Here is a 22,354-nt window from a genome sequence, read left to right as displayed (position 1 = left end):
CAAACAATACAAATGGCCAAATGCTTATTTCTTCAATTTCTCTGCAACACAACATTGTAATGATTACATTTGGGTTAATTTTTTCTAAATTATCTTGCAATATGCTGAATTTTTTAAAAAAATTTAACTTAAAAGGTTTCCTGTTCCTGGATCAGTATTGTTAGCAGAAAGTAGGCAGAATTAACTAACATAATAATACCCATTAATATTTTTTATGACATCTTATGGTGTCATATGTATGATCCTGTGGGAACCTATAGTAAATTATCTTTTGACTATGCTTTAATTTCTTCTCTCAAAATATGGAATTTTCAACATTGCTTTTGAATGTTATTTTCCTGATTAATATTTTGATAAGCATAGAACTAAGTAAACAATAAGTCTTAACTTTTTGACCATCTATCTGCACACATACACACACACACACAACATTTATATGTATACTCATCTCCCAGTATTTGTGGGGAATTTGTTCCAGCCTCCCCACTCCTGTTGATTCCAAAATCAAGGAATACAAAAATCCCTCATATAAAATTGCATATTATTTGCACATAACCTACATAGATTCTCCCATATAACTTAATTAAGCTTCAGATTACTTATAGCTAATGTGATGTGAATGGTACACACATAATTATCATCTCATGTCATTTAGGGAATAGCAACAGGAAAAATCTGTGCATATTTAGTACAAACACAATTTTCCAAATAGTTTTGATCCATGGTCTGATTTCAAGAGGTGAGGAACCTGTGGATATGGGAAGTTGACTGTGTGTGAGAGTATATGTACATAGCTATGTTATATATGTTTGAAGACACAAATGTACATATGTGTAGATTTATATATAGTACTTTATCATCAATAGCATCTAATCTATAAGAATTTAGTTAGCACTTATAACTGTATTTAACATTACAGGATATGAATTAGACAGAAAAACACCAATAATAAAAGTCACAGGCAAGAAAGAACAAATTGAAGCATTAGTATGTATGGAAATGGGCACATGCTATCTTGTTTGTAACATTATCCCAAAAAGAAGATCAGGAGAAGGACTTTGAAATTGCAGAAAGTCAGTTTTTATTTGTTTTATGTAATCTATAATTCCATTTTTATAATTATTGAGTTTTTGTCTCATTTGATAATCACAAGTCTGTTTGCAAAAAAAAGTATATTCTCTGTAATTTTTTCAACTTAGTCTGTCAAATACTAAAAAAAGAATGCTAAATTTCCTATGAAATGTTGTGTTTTCATCAATTTATCAATGTATTTCCACTGAATAATTCTCATAGTAATGGTACTCAATATTTTGTAAATGCAATAGCTAAGATATTTAACTTGCTGCAGTGCATTCCTTTCTTGTCATTGCAAACCTTCACATATAAAGTAATAAATCACACACACTAGCACATGCATGCACATACACCAACATTACACTGGCTAGGAATTTCAGAGGCCTGCACTGGAGCTCCTGCTGTACTTGCTTCCATTATGCATTAACCCCATGTGAAAACATAAAATGAAAAGAAATATTTTTTAAGCCCGTTGATTCCATAATGTGAATTCAACTTTCATTTCAGGATTCTGGTCAAAACGGCTGGCATCATTGCTTTTGCAGAACACTTAGAGACAAGGTTTGCATTTGGGTATGGATGATTATTACAACTATGAATATAAGATCATCTGTTAGCACCAGTGTGTGCCAGGTCTCTGCATGACCCAATCTGGAGGAACTTCAGAACAAGATTTTGGCCCCAAGTGGAAGAGCTGATATGTTTAGTATTTTTTTTTCTACTGTGTTTAGAATAGACACATCACTACCCCTAGAAATGACCCCTGCTGGTAGTTAGAATATTCAGGATTTTGAGCTTTCTCTTTACATTAGACCCAATATATATTTTTCTCACAATTTTCCCAAAACCCTGAAGAGTTGATATTAGCATGGATATTTGTTACAGATAAGAAAGCTGGTGATTGGAGGAAGTAACAGCCCCATCCTTGGTCAACTTAAGAAGACCTGTAGCCAGTGCTGACCCCACCTGCTTGATTTCTTGAATAGTTGGGTCTCTGCAGTGGATCTAATGTGAGAATTCTCTTTGACAAGGGTAGCAGTTTTGACTTGCTTGAGCAATGATCAATGCTTTCACTGTATCATGCAAACTTTAACTGCACATGAGGGTTACTCCTGAAGAGAAAATACACATTTCCACTCAGAATTTCCAATGCTCCGCTATACTCACAATTATTAAGTAGTGTTCTAAGTAATGGGAAATGTACAGATGTATTTCACGTATTTAGAAACTTTTGATCTTCATTTTGGAAGCTGGTACCTCTGATATCAATCAGGACACGATAGTATTGAAGTAGTTAAAATGAACAATTCATGACCCCAAATTTCACTCATATCATATAATACATTATATTCAAAGAAAAATTATGTGCTACCATTTTAGGAGCTTATTGTTACTTGTCACCTATTTTTCCAAAATCTTTAGTGACCTGGATTTGTGACCTCATTCAGGGTTGCTGTTGAAGCATCTGGAGCAGCCCTCTTGCTGTGTCACATTGGACTTCTGTCACATACCTCAAAATTAGTTTTAATCTACACCTTATTTATATTTGTTTCTCTCTTGTAACAATCTCTTCTAAGAATATCATGTGAAATTCTGAAGTTTCTGAAGATTAATACACTGGAGAGAAAGACAAAGTCTAACTTTTGAATGTCTAAATGATTAAATAATTGATTCAAGTAATATTAATGCCAAATTTTACTCCAACATAGTATATTGAAGTAATATTTAAAAGTCAGACAATATTGTCAAATGATAATCTTACCTGAACAAAGTAGAGTCTCAAAACAATGAAGATTTCATGTTGCTTTGGAACACAAAAGTGATAGACTTTATATAAAGTTATATATTATATAAAATATCTTGCAGTGGCAAACAATATCATGAAACCATTTATAATCTTGCCCAGGGGCCTTTTCCAAATATTTCTATTCAACGATATCAGAGTTTATTAGAGTAAGTATTGTGGATTTTGCATTTTTTGTGGTCTCATATCAAAAATCAACAGCATAAACTGATGGACAGGCGGGGAAAACCTGGCAGGCACCAGGGGTTCAGGGTCCTCTACCTTCAGCCTCAGGCGCCCTGACAGAGGCGCCCCAAGTGCTTGCTCGCCTGTGGGACTCACTCACACTGAGCATGCTCATGGCCTCTCCAGGCAGATGCTGCGTCTCTGGTTTCCAGAATCATGTGGATTTTAGTTGTCGATCAACAGTGTGATGCTGTCACCTCTTCAATTTAATAAATCTCAGGAAAAAAATCTAAGTTTTGAAAAGTTGTCAAACTCAAGAATATAGATGAGAATATTGAGAAATATAATTTCTCAAATTATAATTTTCACCTGAAAACTGAATTTTTAAATTTTTGATGAACATGGTGAATTGTTTTCTTGACATGGGCTTGCTCAGTTCTTTTTTCATGGATGCATTAAATTACACAGGACAGTGGCCCCCATGAAGCCATCATCACATGCACTTTACAATTTGCTCAGTCTCCTTCCCAGCACTCTCTCTCTCCCTCCCCTCCACACCCCCCCTCACTGGGTTCACTCTGTGATCCCCCCTCTATGGTTATTTTAATTAGTGCATTATAACTGCACACATGAGTGGATTCCTTCATAATGGTATCCAGTATTGCACATGGACATGGCATAATTTGGAAATTACACTCCCCAGAACTTCCCCTCGCACTCCCCTCCTCCCTCCTTTTTAATCCTCTGCTTAGTTTAGAGTGAGAAAATATCCCACAAAAGTCTCAAGGATGAGTGGCATAGTTTGCTGTCAGTCAGTGACTTTTTCAGTCAATGGAAGTTCTGTCTGTTTCTCTTTTGAAGAAGCAGCTATTGTGCTGGACCCCCACAGCACACCTTGCTCCTTCCTGAGATGACTGCAGTCCCGTGCTCTGAGTTCTTGCTATTCTGGTAAATACAATATTTAAGAGCCACCTTGTGGTCCAGGTAGAATAAAATTAATATTTTTATTAAGTAAAGTTTTTGTTTGTTTTTACTTATGTAGGCAGCTGCCTGTCAAAGATTCAGTGACGCTATTGTCACTCAGCACTGCTGCCTTGACCAGTTCCGTGTACAACTGCTTTCGCAGCTAGACAAGGAGAGCAAGAGCAAGCCTGGCACGGCAGGGCAGTTCTTCAGGGCCACGCTGAGCTCCACGGCTCTGCACAGTGCCCTCCTGGGCCCAGGGCTCTCTTTCGGTCACATGAAAGATTTATATAATGAAAACTACAAAACCCTAAAAAGAGAAGTAGAAGAAGATCTTAGAAGATGGAAAAATATACCCTGTTCATGGATAGGCAGAACTAACATCATCAAAATGGCGATATTACCAAAAGTTCTCTATAGGTTTAATGCAATGCCAATCAAAATCCCAACGGCATTTCTTGTAGAAATGGATAAAGCAATCATGAAATTCATATGGAAAAATAAAAGACCCAGAATAGCAAAAGCAATTCTAAGCAGGAAGTGCAAATCAGGCAGTATAGCGATACCAGACTTAAAACTATATTACAGAGCAATAGTAACAAAAACAGCATGGTACTGGTACCAAAACAGGAGGGTGGACCAATGGTACAGAATAGAGGACACAGAGACTAATCCACAAAGCTACAACTATCTTATATTTGATAAAGGAGCTAAAAGCATGCAATGGAGGGAGGATAGCATCTTCAACAAATGGTGCTGGGTTCTGCTCCTACAACATTCTCTACTCACGCCTTCCTCTCCACAGCCTCATGACTCACTCCAGCCCTCGCTCCCTGTCGTCATGCCCACACCCGCCCCACTCCCCAGGACCTTGTCACACTGCTCCCAGCTATCTTCCTCACTGACACACAGCCACTCCCCTCAAAGACTCACGGCCATGCGCTCATGCCTCAGAACTGAAGGTCTCACTCTTCAGCAAGAACTGGAGGACTTCCAACCATCCTGTACATCTGAGCTCATCTGCTTCCACGTCAGCCCTTAATGCAAGACACCGTCCAACCATAGACAGAACCTCCCAGTGTTCCTGGATAAAAAGCTCACCACTTAGTGGTTATGGAGGCTTTCGTACAATAATCTGTTTGGGACACCCTGTGCCTCCATCTTCCAGTCAAACTCACTCAGGCGGACAAGTGCTCCTGAGTGAGCCATGTGACATTAGTGACTTGTTCTTGTTTGGGCTCTTTCTCATGACCTTGGCAATTTGATCTGAGCTCAGATGTCCTCTTGGCTGATTACGCAATCTATCTGGGTTCTTGTATTAGGCTCAGTATGTCCAGATAGTTATTCTTTTAAGGCAGGATTTACTTATTTCTTCATTTATTTGGATATTTGACCATATGCTTTTCAAGGTAAAAAGCACTAGGCATTTGTAAACTGATTATTTCTTTCAAAACACGTGGAAGAAAAGATGATTTGCTCTCTGGGCTGTGTGCTCTGAGAGGGAGGGTGTACTTAGATATTTGGGAGTTATAAATAAATAGAGCACATGAGAGGGAGAAACTGTTTTTCTTATAGTTCAAAATGATTAAGTCTCTTGTTCTGCCATTACTGCTAGTTAACTGGGGGAAAATCACATGGGCTGAGGCAAATGGCAACTGGGCTCAAGTTTTCCAGAGTGCTCTTATTTGAACACTTAGCAACATTTAGCATAAATAAATTGAGATCCATTTTACAGTTTAAAAATCATGCCATTGATGTTCTGCATTTCCCCTTAGCCTAAGTACCAATTAAACTAAATGTTACTACTTAATGTAGATCTTACTATGGCAAAATTATATTTACACTATTTACTACACACATAAATAGGTGAGATGGCCTCATTATTGAAATTATTATTAGTTTTAGAGTATCTCTAAACAATTTACTTCATGACAGTTGAGACCAAATTACCACCTATTTAAGTGCTCAATTTCTTTTTTAAACCTAATTATCTTTTGAAAAGTGAAAAGAAATGAACTTTTAGATTATTTTCAAGAGATTTAAATGAATTAGAACACAAATTGTACTCCTCTTTCTCATTAATCTTAGTAATAATTCTTATTAATTCTGGTATTTTACTAATATTCTATGGTTGTTTTAATTAAGAAAGGGTTTTTTTAGGATAAAATAGCACGTTTCAGGAGCAAGTTTAATAAAACTTTAATAGCATAGAGAATATTGATTTTTCAGTAAGAAAAGATGATAATTTTACTGATTTTTTATTATTACAATTATTATCGCACTTAATACACACATGTCTCTCTATTCTTGATTGCTAAGCTTTCATAAGAATAATTTAAATATTTGTGTTATCTACTACAGCGTATGCTTCAATAGGTGGTGTTAAAATTTGCATAAAAATTTTATTATTGCTTCCTTTCAGTTAAATTTACATTGGTTTTCCAGTAGCAGCCTCATTATATTTTCCCTTGTTGCTGATAAAAACGAACATGTGCTGTTGAAAAATCAATATAATTTATTCTTAAAGCAACCTGTGACAGAGCTCATGTCTCTCACACAGTCTTCCCGTGGGTCACTGTTTGACTATCTCAATGTGTTCATTATCAATAATTACAAGCTTAGTCTTCCATATCTTTGACAGATATAAAGCCTCTCCCATGTTAAGCCACAGAATGAAACGTATCATCTAGAAATGAATAATTATTGGTACAGTTATATTAGAATTGGAGTTAGCTATAATTGGAGTTAGCTACTCACAAGTTTTGAACCTCAGAATTCAAGCAACCACAGATCAAAATTGTGTAAAAAATATAATTAGTGGGTACTGAACACACAAGGACTTCTTTGTTTGCCATCGTTTCCCAAATCATACAGCACAACCATGTTTACATAGCATTTCTGTTGTATTAGGTAAAGTCCTGTACAGGATGTGCGCAGGTTCACAATGTCACACTCTTTTACATCAGAGCCTTCAGCATCCGCACAGTTTGTTACCTTCAGCAGAGCCAGTCCTCCACAGATGCTGAGGGACACTTGTGACGGTCACTGTTGGCTGCCTACTCAGCTTCCAGCTCCACATTGCTAGCAGGACCTCATATTGTTCATATGTCCACCCCTCCGTCATGCCTCGTGGGAATCTCTCAGACTCGGTATGGGTGGAACTCACTATTCACTAATGAATAGAAGTGTCATGGTGAAAGCACTAGTGGCTCTTGACAAGTGCCTTCCTATGGTGGAGCTGTCCTGTCAGAATGTCATAAGTCAGAAATGCTCCAGCTGGCCTGCTCCTAGGCTGAGAAGTCCAGGCAGTTCCAAGGAAGGCAGAGTAGGGACTACACACATAAACAAGAAGTCCTTGATTTTAATTGTTGACAAGAGTGACTGGATCAAATAAGCCTGAGACCAGCTTCCTCCCTGAACATACTATAAATCATGACAGTCCACTTTTACTTGCAGCCAATTTATTTTTGCTCTATCTAATTGATAGAGCAAACTGAGAGCTGACCTTCCCTTGTTTTACAGATAGTAAAATGGGCTGTCCCAATTTGAGGGACTGTGACACAAAGTCATGGTCAGAAGAAGGACCATGTTCTCCACTTCTCAAACTAGTGCACTATCCATTTCTCCAAGAGCCTTTGCCTTGAATGCCATGAGTTGTATCAACAGCAAATAACAGCTTAATAAGAAATGACCAGAGGAAGGAAAATCAACTACAAAAAAGACCCAGGTTGTAAGGTGGAGGAAGTCTGGGATAACCTCAGTACATTATTACTCCTACATTATATTGAGATTGTTCATTATAAAACAGAAAGATAATATATATTCAGGTCTGAGAAATGAATAAAATTAGTACATAGGAAAATGTGCACTAAGGGGATCTCTGGATAGGTAGAAACTTAGCATGTATAAGATGCTTCTCTGGCTATGCTACTGTTCTCACTTTGAGAGCTACAGCTTTACTACACAGATATTAATAGAAAACTATTCAGCTACTAGGACTTTACCTAGTGTAGTACACAATTAGGTCTCTTAATTATTGTTGTGGTTAAATAGTGGCCCTCAAAAAGATATGTCCAAGTCCCAAGTCTCAGAACCAATGACTGTTCCCTTATTTTGGAAAGGGATTTTCACAATGAAGTCCTGAATCTTGAGAGGAGATCACCCTGAATTTAGTGTGGGTCCTAAACCCAATGGCTAATGTCTTTATAAGAGAACAAGGGAGATTGGAGATAAGACCCAGTAGAAACAGAGCCCAGATGATCAAGGCAAAATCAGAAGTGATGCTGCCACAAACCAAGGAGCCCCTGAGCCCCTGCTGCTGGGCAGGCAGCACCCGTCCTCCCCTGAGGCTCGGGAGGGAGTGACTGTTGCCGACACTGTGATTTATGACTTCTGGTCTCCAAAACCGTGAGAGAATAAATTTACTTGGTGTTAAGCTACCAAGTTTGTGACAATTTGTTAGGCCAGCCCTAGGAAACTAATAGAGTCACACCACATTACTTGAAGATAAATAGCACAATTTATGTTATAAAGTTTCTATTCTTAAAGCAAAATGAAAGACAACATGAAAATTTTGTATATAGCCCTATTTACCTTATAATTTATTGAAAATTCAGGAGTATATCTCTATTTTGTGACACCTTAGGGCATTACATATATTTCTACTTTAATTTTGATTAATAAAAAAGCCCACACAGCTCTCCAAGGTGGTTACCCAGAGCCCGGGAAGATGATTGATTGACAGCCACACAGAAGGTGATGGTCCCACAGGCAACGCCTCCCTATTAATGAGCTCTGTCACAACTGGAGTCCCCAGGGAAAAGCAGGCATAAGGTGACAAAGCAGAGGTCTCTCTTTGGAAAATAAATCAAGTAACATTTGAGGGGGTCACCAGCAAGGCTGATCTGGGACTGAGCTGGGGAGCTTTCTCAACCAGAGAGCTAGGCACTGGGGGGAGGAATCCTCCCACAGGAGAGGCCATCCAAAGCTGGGAGGGGAAGGTCTCAGTGGTACTCCATGATCTTATCCTGGTTTTCTTCTTTGCCTTGTTATCCCCACAAAAAGCTTTTCTTGGTTGTTTTTGACACTTTAATAGGAGCAAAAAAGTTCCACTATAGAGGACTTGCCATCATCCTGCAATGTCAGGCCAAAGAGCACTGGAGAAGACCCTCTGGGGCACCGCCATCTCCTGTAGGGGAATCGAGGAGCCTCCAGGTACACCCTCTTGAAAGAGGTCAAGTATGTCATTGTAAAAACAAGAACAAAAGCAAAAGGAAAGGGATCAAGACAAGGAAGCATGGAAGGGAGGGGAGGAGGGAATCTCTCTTCCACGGTCTATTATCATAAACTTGATGATTCTCACAATGACTCTCAAGAAAATTCTTAGTCGATATTTTTGCAAGTCATCACGCTGGTTATAATTTTTGTAACTGTTTCTTGTTGGCATTTCTGGAATCGAAACACAGGAATGGGCACCAGTTGATAAGCTCTGTGTTGACTGCAGACTTTTTGACATCTGGGAAGAACTATCATGAAGGATTGCTGACCTACCATGAAATAGCAGACAGAAGTGTTATAGAAATAAGATCAAGAACTGGTGGTGTGAATCTAAACTGCCAACTCTCAAGATTCTTGCGGTAAAAATGATTCTTCAGCTGTTCAAAAAGACACACGGCTATAGTTAAATACAAACTTTGCTGATACACATGAACTTTAAAGGTGTCACAAGCTGAATTCCAAATGGAAAAAAGAATACAAAAATCCAGAGAAAATGCTTACAGGTTAAGACATTGTGTCTACCTTCGAATGGTGCCCAGGCTCACATCTTGGCTGCATAGACAATAATCAAACTTGATTCTTAATCAAGATAACATAGATGCTAAAAGTAGTGCAATGTGTCCCTAATCCCCAGCCCAAGTGGTTTTGGAAGCATATTGACTTTTGTCTGGTAAATTTTGTAGCAAATGGAAAATCCAAAGGACAAATTATAATGTGATTGCAGTGACAAAAGTCTTTGACAGTTCACAGGAGAGTTAAGTAATAAATTTATCCCTCTCATAAGAAAGAAATGGAGGTTTTTCAAAATATAATAGGGTCAAGCTATTTTATATTATTTTATTTTTTAGACATATATCTGCTATCAACAGTAATCACAATAGAAATTTTTTCTAACATATTTGGAATATTTATGAAAATACACTTGATTAAAAAAGCCTTAGTAAACTGAAAAGAATAAAATTATAAAAATTACATTCTATGGCATTAACACAATATAATTAAAATTTATAATGTATACAATTAAATGTCCCATACATATAAGAGTATATAACATATTTCTAAATATGAGTTATAACATATGGTTTAAAAAGAAATTTCAAGTTAAGTGACAAAATATTTGGATTTTAATGAAAATAAAAGCAAAACATGTTAAAATTTGAGAGACACTGATAAAATTTTGCATAAAGAAATATGTAGTCTTTAAATATTTTTCATGGGGGCTGGGATTGTGGCTCAGAGGAAGAGCGCTTGCCTTGCATGCGTGAGACACTGGGTTCGATCCACAGCACCACATAAAAATAAAATAAAGATATCATGTTCACCTAAATTAAAAAATAAATATTTAAAAATATTTTTCATGAGCAATAAGAGGAAAAAAAGATGAGGGCAAAGAACCCTGGCATTCAGACACAGAAATAAAACACCATGGAGCATTTCTGTAAAGACAAACTAATGAAGTCAGAAATCAATGAAATGAAGAAACTAGCATGAAATTTAACAAAAACAAGAGCTCCCTGTGAAAGAGTGAATAAAAGAGACTTCTGGCAAGCCAAGTGAGACAAAGGAAAAGTGAATCAAGGGTACAAAGAGGAAAATGGACAAGATATAAATATGAATAGAAAGATTGTAAATAACTGAATGCTAATATTTTTATAGTGCAGGCAAAAAAAATGTATCTAGGAAAATATAAGACCTCAAAATTGTCAACGGAAAAAAAAAGAATACTTGAAAACTTCAATAAGACAGTGTGCTCATCAACCAAAAGCTCATTTATGGGGGATTTCATAATAGAGTTTAACAAAATTTATAGTGACAGTGAATAATAATAGGTAGTCCCAGGAGTAAAAGTTTAGTCAAAAACTATGAATATGTTTCTCAAAATGGATAGATTAAGGGACAAATATCACTTGATTTCTTTAGAAGACTGAAATAATCATATTGTTGATAAAGTTCAACACCTTGTATGAGAAAACTATTTCTATATCAAGAATAGAAAATAATTTCCTTTAGTTAACAGGGTATATGCCAAAATTTATTCTAGTTCCTGCAGAAGCCGCAGACACCATCTATTTACTACTGGAGCCGTGGCTGGGATGCTATCAGAGCCTCCACAAAACATAGGTCCTGAGAACGAAGACCAGGAAAGGAAGGATATGCCATTATCTGTATTTTCAGATATTACGATCACTGACATAGAAACAGTCACTAGAAAAACTGTTAGAAACAACAAAAACACCTAGCAATATTATCAGATACACAGTTTGAAAAGTAACTTCTCAATGCCAGCCATTCTTAGTGAGAAAATGAAATATAAATGCATTCGTAATAACAAGGGGAATTATGAGATGCCTAAGGATTTCCTTGAGGAGTATTTTAACCTTAAAAGAAGCAGAATAAAAGGTTCTTTGGTAAGTTGCTAAATAATTCTATAAAAGGAGAATTAACCAAATGTTTTGGGCTTTTGCCTTACTAAATGTTATATGCATAGTATGGTACCCTGGTGAAGTAAGCCAAATGGTGTGTTCGTGGTTCAAGAGCAACCAGTTTACCTAATAGATAATTCAAAGGTGAATATTCTCTCTGTCTATGTATTAAATGCATGTCACCATAATGATGAAGAAGACTTAAGAAGACTTATGAAAACTGGTTCTCTATATATAAAAGAAAATTCTTAAATCAACATACAAATCTAGATACTACATAGATGGAAAGCAAAGATATTAAAGAAAAACTATAATGCTAAGTGAGTGATTGTGGGAGGATATATTTCTGGTGTACGAGGTGGGTAAGTACTTCTTAAAGGAAATGATCAGAGCGTGACCCAGGACAAATTTGGGTGCTTGCGATTTGCAGATTTCTGTTTACTGCAGGACTCCAATGTGGAGTTGACAGGCAGGTGACAGAAGTGAAAAACATAAAGTGTAAGGCAGAAGTAAGACTAATGCTCCAAATAGACACGTCAAGCTTACAAAACTGCAAGAGGAAATGCAGGAATTGCAGTAAGAAAATGGACAAGCAGTGTTATCAGGCAATTCCTGCACAAACGTAGCCAAAAGCAAACCTGTATAGGAAGACAGTCCAAAATAACTGAGAACAGAATTACTTTACATCCATATATTTCAGAAGACTAATAAGTGATGGAGTGCATTGAGAAGCATGTGGGAATACAGGGGCCCTCGGGCATCAGAGGAGGTGTGGAGCTGCCATTCTGTTCAGCCATCTATCACACATTTAAATTAAGGAGTCACATGTCTTTAGTACAATGCTCTGCTCTCACTCCTTTTATGTGACCTCAGAAGTTCCTCACAGGGCTGAGGTCTTAGCTCAGTGGTTGAGTGCTTGCCTCGCATGCCTGAGGCACTGGGTTCCATCCTCAGCATCATATAAAAAATAAGTAAAACAAAGATATTGTGTACATCTACAACTAATAAATAAATAAATAAAATAAAGTTCCTCACACTGGGTCATAAGGATATAGGAAAAAAAATCTGAATTATAGAATTATTTGAGGTAATGGGAAGTTGCTACCAATCTAGTTTCTTTGACTATGAAAACATAAAAGTAGAGTAGATGCAAACTATGGGGATTCATGCAGCCTTTGGAAGCCAATGACAAAAAGAACACAGAAATGCAAACAGGTCTCAGCCTTCACATGGTGTGAATGAGAATAAGACACAGATGAGGACTATTACACGATGGTATTCCTGTGGATTAACAGTGCAGTGAATCTACAAGAAATCAACAGTACGTGTTTATACGAATCACACAAATAGAAAGACGGCAGTCAACCTCACTGTGATGATGGCACACAGTTGAGGAGGATGAGTGGATCAGGGAATGGGAATAAAACAGATTACAGACAATCCCACACTTTCAGGAATTATGGAAACCAGTGATGACAGCACCCACTGAGTGAGTAGTGTGATCATTGCAACCTTCACAGGTGAGCTGTGTAGCACCGGGAAAAGAGAGAAAGGAAGGAAGGAGAGAAAGCAGGAAGGGAGGGAGCGTGGGAGGAAGAGAGGGAGGGAGGGAGGGAGGGAGGGAGGTTCACCTCCTAAAGAGAAGCCAACTGAAATTCCAGCAGGTCAACCTGTTGACAGGCACATGCTCACCGCAATCTGCAGGTGCTCTGAGTCAGTCTTCAGCCCAGCCGCCCCCAGTGCGGCACATGATACCTCTTCACATAACTAAGGGTGTTGTCGTATTTCTGTGGTGAGGAATACGGAGTGGCAATGAGTGCTGGTGTGGTCATTAATAATATCAATACTAAAGGTTACCCCAAAGCTGAGACTGCGGTTAATCTCATAAGTTTATGAGACCAACTCCAGCTGTGATGTAGGAGTCAACTGTGAATAACGTCTAGCTAATGTTTAGCTCCACATTTACAGACTCAAGACACCATCTTCAAGATCATGCACATTTTTGCTTAGAAATTCATAAAGCTTCAAATAACAGAGAACTCAATTAGGACAAAGAACCACATGTCAAGGGTCAGGGCAGACCCTGGTGGATAGTCATCAAGAAAAGGGGCCTCAGTCCTGCAGCTGCAGGGGGCTAACCCCACCAGCCACGGAAGGAGCTTTGAAGAGTCTTCTTTAGGGCCAGATGACAAGTTAGTCCACCTCCTTCCCTGACTTCAGCCTGTGAAACCCAGAGACATGCTGGCCCAGGCTTTGGACTCACAGAGCTGCGAGTTCACAAGTGGGTACTGTTTGACCCAGTGCCTTTGTCGCAGTTGGTTACTCAGCAGTGGAAAACCAGACCTGTGCCCCAGAGATCCTCAGCATTTGAACTGCATAAAATATGTGAATCTTGGGGAGAGTGATGGGACTGATCAGATCAGTTTACTTGCAAGATGGAACTGGGATAAGACAGGAGAAAGGTCACTTTTTGGCCCACATCAGAGAGTTGGCGGACTCAGCTCAGAGACTAGAATATTGTGTAGGAGGACAATCTCTCTGAATCTTTCTGAAGCCATAAGATTAAAGGAGGATTCCAATCTTTTAAAAATCAGGTTGAATTTTAATCCTGTAGTGTACTTGGTATCTAAATATGATTAACTGCATTCAAAGAAATTAAAAAGGAGAACTTGGGAAAATAGTTTATTTTTATGCAAATAATTGCAATATCTCTGTGAGTTTGTGAGTGCATATCTGCCTGTCTCAATAAATAAATAAATAACCAACAAAGCCAAGCCAAATGCCTTGCTTCCCTCAGTGTTTTGTGGCAGGGATTTCTCTATTTCCTCTAGAGGTCAAATTATGTCTGATAATATTTCCAAGTTAAGTACAAAAAAAGGAGCATTTGCCACTAAAAGAAGTGATTGCACTGAGTCTCAAAGGCTGCAGTTCCCTAAATCAATGACCTACTTTCTAATCAATACAGTCGTTCAGTGGTGGCGCCTGGTCTACAAGATACAATTGTTCAATGGCCAATTAAAACTTTCCTATTGTTTATTTTAAAATAAGACTATTAGATTTAGAAAGCTTTAAAATACCATATCAATTTGAAATAAATATGAGGCATCAGTATTATTTATAAAATAAAGATGCAAGATAGATACTTATAGTGAAGTACAAAGTATTATTCACGAATAAGTTCTCAGTGCAGCATTTTCAAATTATAGGCTATACATGAACAGGTGTTCATTACCTGGGCTATAATATATAACTTTCGGCTAATGGGGAAAAAAAAGTTTATTCTCAGGAACATGATGCTATAAGCGTTTCTCCATTACATCCGTCAGCTATTGCAGAGTTAGGCAGACTTTATAGATGGATCAAAAACAATTTTAAAGACCAAAAATGTACTGAGGATATTCTGAAATTAATTCAAGGCAGTGCATCTAAATCTTTGAAATGAATGTTAAAATGCTCCAGAAATGATGGAATTAATGTCAAAACAGAGTTGTGGTACTGAATATTCTTTCACATTGTCTGACTTACCACATAAAATGACTTTTGAAAATTATTTTACTTCATCCTCCAAATTTGTGTCAAAATTTATCAGAAGTCGGTATGAAATATTTCCCTGTTTTAAAAACTGCAAAATCTGAAGCAGAAGTGACTATTATAAACATATTGTCTTATATTTTACATGGTATTTTACATGCAATTATTCTCTTGGTGTACAAGTATTATTTAGAGATAGGAAAATATATTGTTTAAATTATACCAATTTTAAAATATAGTACCCTTGTAAATAGTTGTCTTGAAAATGACATGAAAGTAAATAATGTTAAAAAGTGTAATAAATATAGTATTTTTTTTCTCATAAAAGACAATATTTATTTACATGGGCTAAACCCAGCTCCTAGCAATCATACAGGTATTTTCTAAGAGTCCGATTCTCATCTTCTGTAAAGTGATAGTTTTTTTGTTTTTTTAACCTGCTTACTGGATGGTCTGTTTTCCAAGGCATCCTTAATCCACATGGACTGTTCCTTCTTGGAGATACATTGGATTTGGGAAAGTTTTATTTGGCCTCAATCCTGATATTAAACAGATCAAGTTTACCTCTGAACGTTCACTGTTGCCTTGAGGTCACCCTTTGCTGACACCCTCCACCCTGAGGTCTTGACTCCTGGCTTCCCCTGCTGGTGGCTGACTTTAGAGACACTGTATGCAGAAGGCACAGCGTGCCATGGGCACTTCCTTCCTTTTCTCATCCTACATAAAAGCAGCTTTTCCTGTTTCATTTCTTTGTGTTTCCTGAGCAACTAGCATGGGATAACAGGATTCAAACACGTGACAGGATGAAATAAACAATAAAGGATCGTGGGGCTAAGGAAGACCATCCCAAGCTCATGCGTTGGCTGGAGGGTGTTTATGTTCACGAAAATGGAACTTCTTCACATGGCGAAATGAACAGATGGAGAAGATGCTTTCATCCAAATAAATACCAGTCATTCCCAGAACTGCACTGTGGGAACTTCCAGCAGGTATCTCAAGAGACACCAACTTTGGAACATGCTTCCCATCATATCAAGGGTGCACCCACCAAGCATTGAGCCATTATTCAGAGGTTCAATGAGAGTGTTCGACAGAACATTCTGCACAGACATTGTGTCTGCACACACTAGGGATGTTTGGCTTTTAAAGGTATGTTGCAAAGGTGGCCACTTTTCACCAGGACACCCTCGACATTTATTTCCTGGGCTCTCTCGGATGTTTGTCTTAAATGAAGATGGGTACTGCTAGCACCAAAGAGGAGTGAAGCAGACAGAATCAAAGGAGGCTGTCGGTGGGTGTCAGGTTACAGAGGATTTCCACGTGAGACTGGTCCCGATTGGAGCTTCACTCTCCTGGTGTGGCCCCTGAAGCTGCACATTATTCTGTCTTCATTCATCCTTTTCAGGGATTTTATTCATCTTTTCCTCCCTATAGACAGTGCTCATATTTATTTCATTAAATTTTCTATAAACTGTTTCCTTTTCATCTGCTTAGAAAATTAAGGAAAATTTATTAGCTGATCTTATGTAAATTACTCCAGTTCGGTTTTCATCTATGATAAATTTGTTTTGAATATCTGTTGTGACAATTATATACAGCTACATTTTCAACCCTAATGCATTTTTAATAACTTCCTTCGGTAGCTAGTGATTTGAATTTCAAATTTCTTTCTACCAAGAAGTTTAAAAAAGTATATACCATTTTATAACCGTTTCATATAAAATTGATTTATGCAGCAGGATGTTTCTCACAGTAAACATATCAAATGTCTAAGTGAGACCATCAATACTCGTAAGTTTATAATATGTATGTTTTAGACAGGGCATAATACAAATATAAAGTTGATAAAAAAAAAATAACTGTATCCTTAGCTTATTTTTTAGAAATTCCTCACTTAGGTTAGAAACATTTTATTTATTTGATTGATCATTTTAATTTATTGCTATCATACATTAGGGCAGATTTTAGGGAAAAATCAAAGTTACTGACTAATTACTCATTTAAAGTACTTAAACACTAATAAACCGAATTTATTGGATTATTTGACAAGGGATTTTAAATTTTTCATGACATCTCTGCTGCTTAAAGGATAAAAACCCAGTTCTTACAGGTTCTCATATCCTTTGCCTGGTTGCTACATCCACCTGGGTCGGCTCATCTTCCTGACTCCCTCTCCTTGCAGAGTTTGCCAACACTCGATTACCCAAGTGCTTTCCAAATCACCCCACGATGTAACTTGTTATCACAATTTTTCCTCTTTATTTTTATGCACAATGCATTCCCCTGTGTATTTTGCTTAAAACAGAATAATCTTTAATGAAGCAGAGTAATCTTTAAAGAAGCTCCTGACTGCACATCCTTTGTAAAGCCCTAATTTCCAGAGATAGAATTAACTATTCCCTCATAGTTTTTATTATTCATTGCATTTATTATAGTCAGCTATTTATAAACCCTTTATTTCATCAGATTGTAAAAGCTTAAAACAACAATGACAATAACTGTTAGCATTTATGGACTACGCTACACACTCCTAAATCCTTCAAATGCAGTATCTTATTTTCTGCTCTCAACAATCCTGTGGACAATGACATTTGCTGTCCCTGTTGTGCAAACAAGAGCCTCAGTATTTGTCTTGTCACCAGCCCCAGCAATCTCATAAGAATATATATCATGCTAATGGTTGCATTGTATTAGTAGTCTCACAAAAAATTATGTAACCCTCTTAATCATGCTGTGCTCATTATTTACGACTTGGGATTAATAACAGTTTCATAATAAAGAGGGCAGCTCCCTGGGCAACAACAACAGTGATTACTCCTAGGAATAGATACGCCTGCAGGTCACTTATCTCACCCAGGAAAAGCAAATATTCACGTTGAAGGTTTTACTCCAATTTGAATATTGCTTCATGGAAATACCATTTTGATGCCTTGAGGAACAGACTGCATTTGAGTAATAAAGAATGGCATTAAAGAAAAATAAAGGAATGACAAAAAAGAATTTGAAGTGGTGCACCTGCTAAGGGAAAGAGGACTCAGGGATCAGCATCATTGGGCTGGGTCATGAAGAAGGAGCACAGAGATGTGGCTATAGAAGGCTCAGGTATGAGAACCAGTCAGCGGTGGAAGTACCAGGCAATGTGTGCTAAAATACAGTTAAAGTGTGAGAAGGGGACCTGAGCACACCGTGTTGAAAATCAACCGCAAGATCTCTGACCACTGAGGAACCGTGCTCTAACTAATCTTCCCTATAAAGATTGGTTTAAATTTACCAATTCAGTTCACAGTCAATCTCAGAAAAAAAATGACATAAAATTATTGAAAGGAAACCTAAGTCACTAAGGAAGTGAATTAGCCTTGCCAAAGCTATAAAGTCGTAGTAATAAAAACTTTAATCTTCTCAGCATTGCCACGACAAAGGTAAATTTTAGCTGTCACATCTACTGAGTTTCGTTATTAAAATGCTTTCCACAGCTGCACATTACAGTGGATGAAATTTATTTAGCTACTTATTAACAGATTATTCCCTTAAATATTCTCATTGAGTTCTGTTACTGTTTGTACCTTGATTCTCAGGTAACGGGGGAGGGGACATGGATGGTTTTGAAGTGTGACAGGTTTTTTTTTTTTTAAGTTGTAGGTGGACACAATATCTTTATTTTTATTTATTTTTATGTGGTGCTGAGGATGGAATCCAGTGCCTCCCACGTGCTAGGCAAGTGCTCTACTGCTGAGCCACAACCCCAGCTCAGTTGCAGTTTTCTAACATTAATTTTTGTGCATCCTACTTGTGTCCACACTCAGATTCTATCCTTTTCTTTTTGTTAAAATGCATGAAGCACCCTTGATTCTTCCAAAGACAAGGCACTATGACAAGACGCAGGAACTTCCTCCTCCTAGAAGAACTTCCTCCTCAACTAGACCATTCCCGCTGTGCTTTCTACAGGTGTGCTGTCATACGGTCACGTTTTAAAAACATATCTGCTTCGGGTCTTGGCACAAGACTTCTTGAGAAAGCTCCCTAAGGGCTGGTCTCTTTTTCTCCTCTCATTCTTCAGTAGGTCACTCCATGTAAACTTAGTCCTGATATTTCAATGAAATAGTTCTGTCAGTCACCAGACACTTCTATGTTTTACGTCTAACCATCTCCTTTCTGTTGTCTTCCCAGTCCCTCCATGATGTTAGACACAGATGGTCATCTGGTCATTGTTTTCCATGGGTTCCAATGGTCTACTTAGAGTCTTTTTTCAGACTTCTGCCCTGGCTCCATTGCCTTTTCTAATCTTCCAAATACTGTAGTGCTACTTATTTGTTTATTCTTTTCTCTTCCAACTCTTCCAAGGACATTTCATCCAGTGCTGTAGCATATAGTGCTACCAATATGCTCAGGACAACCAAATGAACTGTAGCACTGATATTTTTTCTACTCCTGACCACTTTCAATTACCCAATTGATTATTAGACATTTTAGCCTAACAGACATTTTATGTATAACACATACAAAGTTAAAGCTTGTGATTTTTATCCAGATTTAGCACTTCTAGACTTCCTCATGTCATGAATCACATAATCATTGATGCTCTTGCTCAAGTTCAAACCCATGAATCACCCATGATTACTACATTTAACTCCATCTAATTCTTAAGTAAATATTGTCAGTTTTTCACACACCATGTCCAAAGATTGTCTTTTTATCTCTAGATCCAATACCAACACTTCATCTAAGCCACCGTCACATCTGGACTGAACTAATTACTGCTTAAGACTTGCTATATATGAAGAACCTCTTTAAGCAGTTACATGCAGAGCTGTAAAATTTCACTTATTAACCATTCCAGCTATATTTAACCTCATTACATGGCAATGGTATCATTTATTCCTTACAATAGACTTCTTTCATAGACACTATCATAATCTTAATTTATCAGAGGACAATGAAGTGTGTTGAAGGTTAAATGGCCAACCCAAGTTCACACAGCTGCTACGTACAGAATCTAGATCCCGCATTTATAACGTGCCTGCTGGGCAGTGTGGGGAGATTCCTGACCTTCTTCAATATTCTTTCAGGATTGACCTTTTCCATATTGCTGTGTTGAACAATATCTCACCCACAAAGACTGCATCCATTTAAAATAAGCCAACGAGTGAGTTTCAACAGTTGTATACACCCATTAAAAATACTGTCACAATAAAAATAACATTTTCGCCATTCTTTGCAGCCTGTTCCCCATCCACACCTTTACCCTGCTCACCCTCTCAAAGCTAGGCAACCAATGACCTCATTTCTGTTACCAAAGATAAGTGTGAAATCATTACAGTTTGATCTTTAGAGGCCTGACTTCTTTGACTTGGCACCATAATTCTGATATTTGTCTCACATTCTGCGCACCAGAAGCCTTTCTTTTCCATCATTCAGGGGTATCTGTTGATGGATGTACTATAATCCCCCCTCCTGCTCTATTTAGGTTGTTTTTACTCCTGCCTCTTGGAAACAAAGTGAACATTTCTATACTTGCCATTAGGTGGATATGGTTTTCATTTTGAATGGATAAATTTTTAAAAGCAGTAAATTTCTCAAAGTGGCATGGCTGGGTAGATGGATAACATTTTAAACAACATTGGTGCACAGTATTATATTTTGACCACCAATACGAGTGTAGTTGCTCCATGTTTTCACTAACTCTAATTATTCTCAGTCTTTTGGGCCATTCTAATGAATGGGTAGTTTTGGATTTTGGTTTGGATTTTACAGACAACTAATGATGTCATGTGTTGTCTCATGCACTTATTTACTGAGCATTTAGAAAATGTTCATAATTTTTATCCATTTTTAATACTGGATTATTTATGTTCTTCTTATTGCATGGTCAGATTCATATATCCTTGATACACGTCCTTTATCAGATAAATGCTTTAAAAAATGTTTTCTGTTCTATTACTGGCCTTTTAATTTACAAATTGGGTCTTTTAAAGAGAAAAATATTTTAAATTTTGATGTAGTTCAAATCAGTTTAGCAAGTTTTTTTTTTCTTTCTTTCTTTCTTTTTTTTTGTCTTAAGAAATTGTTTTCTTATACCACAGGGGAAACAATCTCCTCCTATGCTTACTTTTGGGAGTTTTTGCATTTCATTTAGACCAGTGATCTTGTTTTGAGTTTATTTTGTCTATGGTGTAAAGTAAGATCAATGTGTACTTATTTACCTAGGACAGTCAGTTGTTCTAACAGCATTTGTTGAATAAAATTTCTTTCCCCATTGACTTGTCTTTGTATCTTTCTCTCAATTCAACTGATTGTGAAAGCACAGGTTCACTCCTGAACTTCTATTCCCTTTCACTGATCGTTTTGCATATCCTATTGCTAATATCTTATTGTGATGATCTCTGTAGTTTCATAGTTTGCCTTGATGTTTTTAAGCATAATAGTTCCAACTTCGCTCTTTATTAAACTTGCTTTGTTTAATCTAGATTATAGAGATTTCCACATAAAATGAGCTTTTAATATCTACAAAAAAAGACTTATGGAATGTTGATTAGAATTATGTGGAATGTATATGATTTTTTTTTGTACTTGAAAACTGTGTGTACTTTCCTATGTATACTCACTTTTGTGAATTAGATGTGTCCTTTGCACTAGAATTCAAGTTTTTTTTCAGAAGGGCAATGTCTGACTCTCTTGTATCTCCAAATCACCAACCAGGAGCAGAGGACCTGGCATGGATCAAAGATACATACCTCTTGTGTCCACATTACCAATCCTGATGGTTGGTTAGAATTCTACAGTGTGTCGAGTTTTCAGACAGAAGATGGTTGGGCCCAAACAGTAGATAGTAAAGGAGGAGTGTGGGACGTGGGGGTGGGAGGACAGGTGCATTGACTAGCAAGCTCACGTTAATGTAATTCATTGATCAGCAGGCAGGGTCTCTGACTAGGATTTCACAAAAAGCATAGTTATGTTCAGTCCCTCCACCTAGCAATGATAAAATAAATATCACACATTTGTATTTCAAATCCTGGAAATTCTTTATTCACAGGTTTAATCTTATTGCCAAAATCATAACCATAATAATCACAATGCAATACCAGTAAGACTTTAGAACTCAAACTCTTTTCCTGTAGTT

The 22,354-nt window shown here is 37.3% G+C and overlaps 1 protein-coding gene across 1 annotated transcript in view; it reads right to left on the bottom strand.

The window, feature by feature from the left end:
- Dok6 (docking protein 6) overlaps nt 1–22,354 on the bottom strand; it is a 372,278-nt gene that overhangs the window by 213,397 nt on the left and 136,527 nt on the right. The window lies entirely within an intron of this gene.

The sequence above is a fragment of the Marmota monax genome, unplaced genomic scaffold (genome assembly GCF_021218885.2).
Source record: "Marmota monax isolate L192 unplaced genomic scaffold, Marmota_monax_Labrador192_F-V1.1 WCK01_AAM20220418_F8-fsc00060, whole genome shotgun sequence".
NCBI lineage: Eukaryota > Metazoa > Chordata > Mammalia > Rodentia > Sciuridae > Marmota > Marmota monax.
The sequence above is the reverse complement of the archived record's forward strand: the minus strand, read 5'-3'. Positions and strand labels throughout refer to the sequence as shown.